The sequence below is a fragment of the Penaeus monodon genome, chromosome 3, assembly GCF_015228065.2.
Source record: "Penaeus monodon isolate SGIC_2016 chromosome 3, NSTDA_Pmon_1, whole genome shotgun sequence".
Classification (NCBI taxonomy): Eukaryota; Metazoa; Arthropoda; class Malacostraca; order Decapoda; family Penaeidae; genus Penaeus; species Penaeus monodon.
This window is the reverse complement of record NC_051388.1, coordinates 10630800-10638760: the sequence shown is the minus strand read 5'-3', so window position 1 is coordinate 10638760 and position 7961 is coordinate 10630800.

The following is a 7961-nucleotide window of genomic DNA, read 5'->3' as shown; positions in this document are numbered from 1 at the left end:
CCTACGGAGGGGTCACCAGTGAGGGATGAGACAAAATGGCTTCCTGGGGCACCAAGGCCTATGAAGGGGATGGGCACCCACCCCTGGTTCATTCCATCTTGGACCAGGGAGAACTCTCCCACGTGTGTTTGCCGTGCGTGGCATCCCGTATTACCAGGAGACAGGAGTCCTGGAGGTTGAGCGATGCTGCACGCTGCGCCCTGCAGCTAGCAACACACCTCTTTGGTCCTTTATTCTGGTTAGACCGGGGGGGTTTGGGATAAAGGGCCCCGGTTAAGGCAACCCGGCTGTAAAATATGGCTGGGGGTAAAGCAGGTACTATTTAGTCGGTAGCGCAAAAGGCCCCCGCGACCCCATCATTACGTAATAGTGGCTGGTATTTTTCCTAAATTACCCCTGGGGTTTTGGGGAAAGATTTTGACCCCAACTATAGTTTCCCCCCCTGGGTTGCTCATGGGGGTTTGGGGGGGTTGGGGAAATGAAAAAATTCCCTTTTTTGGGTATAGTACTAAAAATTTCAAAGATCTAGCCTCCCCCAAAACGACCTACGCAACCCCCCGGGCCCTTCCCTCGGGAAAACATACGTAGGAAAAATTTTGGGAAAACCTTTTTCAGCTTCCAAAGGGCAAAAAGGGGAATGGGAAGGGTTTCCCGGGCTCCCAAACCGGGTAAAAAAGGGGGAAAAGTCCCCCTTCCCCCACTAAGGAAATCTTACCTGGAAATAAAAAAACATTTCATATAGTAATTTAACCGGGTTTTAAAACCATTAAAGGGGTGTATAAATCATGGATTTTGAATTTTTCGGGGGTACATCAAAAAAATTGTTGAAGTAGGGTCAACGTGCCCCCGCATCCCCCACAGCGGGATGGAAACCCTAAAAATTTTGAGGTTTCGTCCCCCCAGACGAGGGGTGACCTTTCCCCTTTTTCCCTTTTTGCGACATTCCGGGGGCTAAATTTTAGGTTCCCCCTTACAAAACCCTCAATAAAGTGTGGGGGTTGTCTTTTTCCCGAAAACCTGAGGGGGGGATTCTGGGGAAAAAAAGTTAGAGGAACTAAAAAATTTTTAAATGTAGTGGCAAAAAATTTTTTTAAAAAAAAAAAAAGTTAGGGGTTTGGAACAGTCCCCAACCCCCCTCTTTTTCCAAATTTTTACTTGGGCCCTTTTCCAGAATCATTCGTTGGCTTTGGTACCACCTAAAGGTAAAGCCTAGAAACCCAAACCCCTATGCGGGGGCCCACTGCCGGGGTTATGGGCATGGAGCCCCCCTTCCCGGGGGGGGGGTTTTTTAAGGAAAATGGAAAACCCCGAATAGTTTTTAAGTGTGGACAAACGGGGTCACCCGGAGAGGGAAAACCCTGCCCAAGGTCCAATATGCTTTTCCCCAACTGCAAAGAAGCTCAGGGAAGTTTTTTCAAAGCAGTGAAAAAGGTTACAAATTTGAGAAAAAAGTATTGAAAAATAAGGAGAAAGGAAAAAGTTGGTTTTCCGAGGCAAAGCGCCGGCCCGTGTGCTGTTCCCCAAAAGGCCGGGTAAATCCTTTGTTTGGGTTTTTGGCCCCCCTCCTTCCCCCCAAAACCCTTGGGCCTTTCCAATGCTTCTTAAACCCCACCCCCTCTGCCCTTTTTAAAACCTCAGCCCCCAAATTGCTAAAACTCCCTCTGGCGAATTTCCCCCAAAAGGGAAAGTGGGGAGGGGGGTCTATTGAAGGACTTTTCCCCCCAAAAAGAAAGGCCCTTTGGGAGCCATAAGGTGGGGGTTTCCAGAGGCCTCAATGGTGACAGCCCGCCCCCCAACCATACCCGGGGGGCCCTCTGCTGCTGGCCCCAAATGCCCCTGAACCAAAGGCTGGGGGTTTGCCCTTTGCCCGGGCCCAAAAGGAATCCTGAGTCTTTTTAAAAAGCCCCTCTTTTTCAATTGGGGTTTTGGAGCCGTCGGAAGGGCTCCGGGGGTCTCAACAGTAAACCCCAGCTCCACCGCCACCAAAATCCACGGGGGTTTTCGGCTGGGCGGGAATCCCCCTGAAAAAAGGGCCCTAAAAAGGCCCGTTTTTTTTGTCCGGAAAGGGAAAATCCTGAGCCTTTTAAAAAGGGAAATTTGTGGAAACTAGTTCCACGGGAAAAAAACCCCTAAAAAACCCTCCCCCAAAACCCGGGAAAAGGGGGACAGCCTAAAGGTGTGGGGGAAAAACCCTTCCCACAGGTGCTGCCAAAACCTTTTTAAAAAATATTTTTAAAGAACTGGATACCTAAATCCAAAGGAACTGTCAGGGAATTCATGCCCCAAATGGGAAGAAATGCAACATCTGATAGCTTCATTTAACCCCGTTTTTGTTTTGCCTTTAAAAGAAAATTTTGGACCAAAGGGGGAAAACATCCGATTTCCCTGAGGGATTCCAAATTCAAGCCCCTTTTGGGGTTTTTACCCAAAGGCCCTATGGGGAGTAAAACAAGGTAAAGTCAAATATTTTCCCCTTTCCCGGCCATCCACCTGCAGACAACACTGAGGGGGAAAGGCTGTGAGGAAAAGGCTTTGACACGACCCCTTTCACTGTTTTCATCTACTACCCTTTCCCCCACATAAACTCCCAAAATAAAGATTTGGAAGATCTAAAATTGGGCAGGTTTTCCAAAATCCATTTTTAAAATCTTTGGGGGATTTCAAAAGGCCCCGGGATCACCTCTGGGGAGCCCCTTTGGAACCCTCGAGGAAGGGCCTTGGAAATCCTTGCTCCTAAGAGTAATGCAAATTTTATTGAAAATTTCCAATTTCCCCCACTTTTTAAAAATTTAAAATGGGACATTCTCCAAAAAAGGGCCTTCAAATTTTCTCCCTGATTCACGATGAATTTCACTTGAGGTTATGGAAAAAAACTTACCTGGAAGCGACCATTTTCCAATTTTTTGGAGGGGTGAATGGGATTTTCCGCCAAAGGAGTGCAGAGATGGGGGACCTTTTTAACCCTGCGGATTGGGTTTTTTTTGATCAACTGCAGTTTTTGATGGTCTGTGAATGATTTTTCCCGTATGTTTTAAGATGCTGTTTAAACACTTCACATCACGAATTTCCCTTTTCAGAAAAAGCATCCATTCCCCAAAAGTAGCGGGCCCCCCTTTAAACCCTCGAAAACCCCCATTAAAAATGGGGGTTTGAAACCAACAACTTCAGACAGAAAAAACTGCATTAAAAAGGGAGTTGAAACACGCCCAGTGAGTAACCTTGATCCATTACAAAAAGACCCGAGCCAAGGCCAGGGGATGTAAAGGAGGCCGACGGGTCATGGGGAAGTAATTTTCCCCTTTATTAAAATCTGGGACCCCCCTTATGGGTATGGGACAAGGTTTTTCGTTTAAAATCGCTGGGAAAAAGGGACTCATGGGCACCACCGCTTTTAAGATTTTGGGGATAACATCACAGATAAAAAAGATGTTGCTAATGACTTGCTAAAACCTGGCAGAGATCTCCTTGGAGGGATCTTACAAATGCCCATTCCACTCCCCCGGGCTGAAAAAGAACAACACCCAGGTCGTTCTTTAGTAGGACCGGGAGCAGAACTTCCATAAAATTGCCATTTTTTTAGCAAAAAAGGTGGACCCCTTTCCCTTTTCAGCTCTTTCCCCTAAAACGGGCCCCCGGAAGGGGACGATAATTTTCCCTACCCAAAAGATATTCACTTATCAAAAAAAGATCCCAAAAGTTTTTTGGACCTATTCAATAGGATATATGGGAAAGGGGACATTTCCCCCCCACCTGGAAAAGTCTAAATTTATTCCCCTCCCTAAACCTGGCAAAGGGTGCCCTTTCCCCCCCAGGAAAATTTCCCACCAATTTCCCTACCAGGCATCCTTTCAAGTTTTTAAAAGGAGAAAAGGTAAAAATTTTAGGGAAAAAAATTGGGGGGTGCTAAAAAAGGGAAAAAGTGCTTATCCAAAATCAATATTGGGGTTTTGAAATTTTTAATCACCACAGATGCACTTTTAAGGAGGAAAATGCTATAAGGGAAATTCCTTTCGCCCGGGGAGTTAAAATGATAGCCCGTTTTTCTTTGACCTTGAAAAGGCTTATATACTACTTTGGAAAACTGGATACTCAAAAAGTTGTTGACATTGGCTTAAAAAGGGGCATTACCCACCTTTTACAAAGCTTCCTTTTCTTTTAAAAGGAAAATTTTTGAGGTTTGGGGAGAAAACCCGGTTTTTTTTAATCTGGAAGATCAGCTTGGGGAAAGGGGGCCCCCAAGGAAATGTTTCCCTTTAAATTTTGAACCCCTTTGGGGGCCCCCGCTATAAAGCATTGAAAGGGGTGTTCCAAATTTGTCTCATGTAATCTTATGTGGATGACTTTACCGGGACTGCCCAAGGGGGAAGCTTACAGGGTGTGGGAAGGACACAGCAGGGTGCAATAAATCAGGGTTTTACAGTGGGGAAAAATATCATGGGTTTTAAAATTTTTCCCGCAAGACCCGGGCTATACATTTCCCCCCAAACCCAAGGGAAGTTCCATTTCCCTTTCCCTCTATTAGGAGCAAAACCCACGGAAAAATTTTCCAAGTGTGAAATACTTTGGGTTTTTAATTTTTGGGCTCGGCTTCATGGAAGCCTCACCCAAAAATTGAAATTAAGGCTACAAAAAACTTAGTATTTTGGGGGGTTTTTCACATCTATCTTGGGGGGCAGACCGCAAAAACGCTTACCTTTTCCGGCGCTTTATTCGTGTAAGCTTGAAATTTTGGATGTGAAGCTTATTTTATCTGCAACCCCCTGTTCTAAGGATTTTTTAGACCGGTTTTATAAGAACTCTCAGAATCGCCCGGGGCCCCTTTTAGGTCCCTTTACCTTGGGGTCCCCCGTCTGCTGAGGTGGGGAAAACCCCTTTTATTTTCACCGGAATTTCAGAACCCCGATTTTACTACACGAGACCAAAGGGATTTCCCGGGTCTCCTACATCCAGATTTTGGTTTTTTAACCCCCTTAAGATAGGGGGATCCCATGGTAGGAGAATGAGGAATCTTGTTTGGAAAACTTAATTTTAGTCCCACTAAGGTTTTTTGGGGGTTTGGGAAAACCCAATTTTTCCCCTTGGGCTAATCAAAATTTACTGGATTTTGGGGGGGGAAATTTGGGAAAAGGGAGAGGCCCCAAAGAAAAAGTCCCCAGAGAAAAATTTTTTTAAACCATTTTCTAAATACCGGGGATCAGTGCAATTTTTTCAGATGGTTCAAATCTGGAAAAAGGGGGGGGGTTTTTTCACAGTAAGGGAGAAGGGAAACTGCAACTGGCAGTCTTTTATCCAGCCGCCTCGATCTTTTACTTTCAGGTTTTCAGCCACCTTTACAGCATTAAGATGACTAAGATCTTACGAAACCCTTCTTTTGTGAATTTTTTGTTATTCTCGAGTGCCTTACAAGCAAACAAAAGCTTAAAAATCATCCCATCCATTGTGGGGGTGGTTTAAGATTTGGGTTTCCCCCTGATGTCAAAACCCTAAAAAAGGGAAAAATCTATGTTGGGGGCCGGGGCTGTTTGTATAAAAGGGAAAGGAGGGGGGCTTGATAGGAAAAACAAAGGCAGCGCCGCTCAAAACCTTTTGGGTGCTCGTTTTTCCCCCTCCCCACACCGACCTGAAAACCCCGCATCAGAAGTTGTCTTCGTAATTTTAAAAGGAGGGAAAAAAAGGGGGCATACCCCCAGAAAACCAAAAAATTGCGAGACATAGAGATACCTTGGGGAAATTGGGCGACTACATCCCTTTCCCAAACCCAAAAGTGGGAAGTTGTAAATTTAAAAAAGACTAAAAATCGGGCACACAAGGGCGACTCGGGCCCAAAGAGGCTAAAAAAAAGCACTTTTTGAGGATGCCAAAGCCATTAAAAAGGGCGACATGTGTGGAAAGATTTTTGAAAATTTTCAGACCAAGACGTATTTTTCTTGTCTCCCCCCTATACACTGAAAACGTAGGGGGAGATTGGGACATAGAGGGGCTTTAATTTCCTTGGGAGAATATTTTTTTCAATAAAAATTTAAATTTTGCAAAAGTTTTTTTCAAAAAATTTTTTGCACTTAGAGCTAATATTTATGCTTTGATTTTTTTAAACATTTATTTTTTTGTAAGATGTTTTTGATAGTTTTTTAAAATTTTAAAAAATTTTTAAAATTTTTTAGTTAACAAAGGGAATTTGCCGCTAATGGGCCTTAGCTGTTGACGCCCGGCAGATAATTTTAAATAATCCAAAACAAACTCTCTTTTTCTCTCCCCTCCTCTCTCCTTTTGCCTCCCCTCTCCCTCTCCTCCCCTTTTCCTTTTCTGGCTTTTCTGTCTCTCCCCTCCCCCCCCCTCCTCCTCTCCATCATTTTTTATTTATCTATATACTCCCCCCTATAAATTTTTCCTTCCCTTTCCCTTCCCCCCCTTAAAAAACAAATACCTTTAAGGAAAACCCCCTCGAAACCTTAAAAAAATTTTCCCGCTTTCCCCCGTATTCACAACCAAACCTTTCCCGCCATCTTTCAATCCCATATTTCCCAAAACAAATTACTTATATTATCATCAAATTTTAAGGGGATCCGCTTAGGGGGGAGAAAAAAAGGGGAAAATCAAATTTTCATTTAAAAAAAATAATAATATAAAAAATAATAATAATAAAAAATAATAAAAATAATAATTAATATCACACATACGAAAAACCCTTTTCAACAAGGATTGGGGGTGGTTTGGGTTTTAAAGAGGGGTTTTTTCAGCCGGGGGGGATGGTTTCCCAGGGAAGGGTTGTGAATTTATTGGCGTTGTTGGGGGGGATATATATTTTTTTATTTTTTTACCAGGTCATTTTGTTGTTTTCTTTTGCGTTTTTTTTTTTTTTGTCTTGGGCCCCAAATTTTTTTTGTCTGTTGTTTTGTGTGTCCCGTTGGGCTGGGCTGTCTGTTTTTTTTGTCTTCTGTCCGTTTCTGTCGTTGCCTGTTTGTTGTCGTCTGTCTGTCTGTCGTCTGCCTTTCCTCTCTCTCTCCCCTTCTCTCTCTCTCTCCTCTCTCTCCCTTTTCTCTCTCCTCTCTCTCTCTCTTTCTCTCTCTCTCTCTCTCCTTCTCTCTTCTCTCTCTCGCTCGCTCGCTCTCCCCCTTTCTTGCCTCCCTCCCCCTTCCCTCTTTCTCTCTCTTTTTTTTCCCTTTTCCCCCTCGCCTCGCATCTTTTTGGGGGTGATTATGAAAGTTAAACGTAGGGAAATTGTAATTTTTTAGAAAAGTTTGTTATATCTAAACAAAGATTTGGGAAATTCCTGTTTAAAACAGGGGAAAAAAAGGGGCAAAGGGGTTTTTTATATGGGTAAATAAAGTCTGTTTACGATGTATCTGGTGTGTGGTGTGTATGTGTGGTGTGTGTGTGTTTGTGTTTGTGTTATTAAGTCATTTTTTTCTTTTTTTTTTCTTTCTTTTCCCTTCTTTTTTTCTTATTCTCCCCCTTATTTCTTTTTCGATTCAGCGCTCACATTCTTCGAGAATAACATAAGCAATTTCTTCGTACGAAATTAAATTTTCCCATTTTTTACAATCTCATTTTATTATTTTAGGGAAATGTTTTTCTCTTCTTTTTTAAATTTAGTTGAAATAAGTTTTTTTTTTTTTTTTAAGAATACAGGCAGGAAAAATATGAGAGGATGGTATTTTTCACTTATGCAATATGTGTGTGTGTGTTTGTGGGGGGTTTTGGGGGGTTTTGGGGGTGTGTGTTGTGGTTGTGTGTGTGGGGGTGTGTGTGGTGTGGTGTGGTTTTGTGGTGCTTTCTGTGTGCGTGTATTTATGCATTAAGTTTCCAATGTGACAGACACAACATGATAATAGCATTTAATTAAGTTTATGAACTCCCAAAACCATTTTTCCCTTTATAATGATTAAAAGCCATCTAACAGCTTCATTAGTATAGATAAAAAATCTATAACGCCAACGACGCGGGAACCTAGGGTTTAAAAC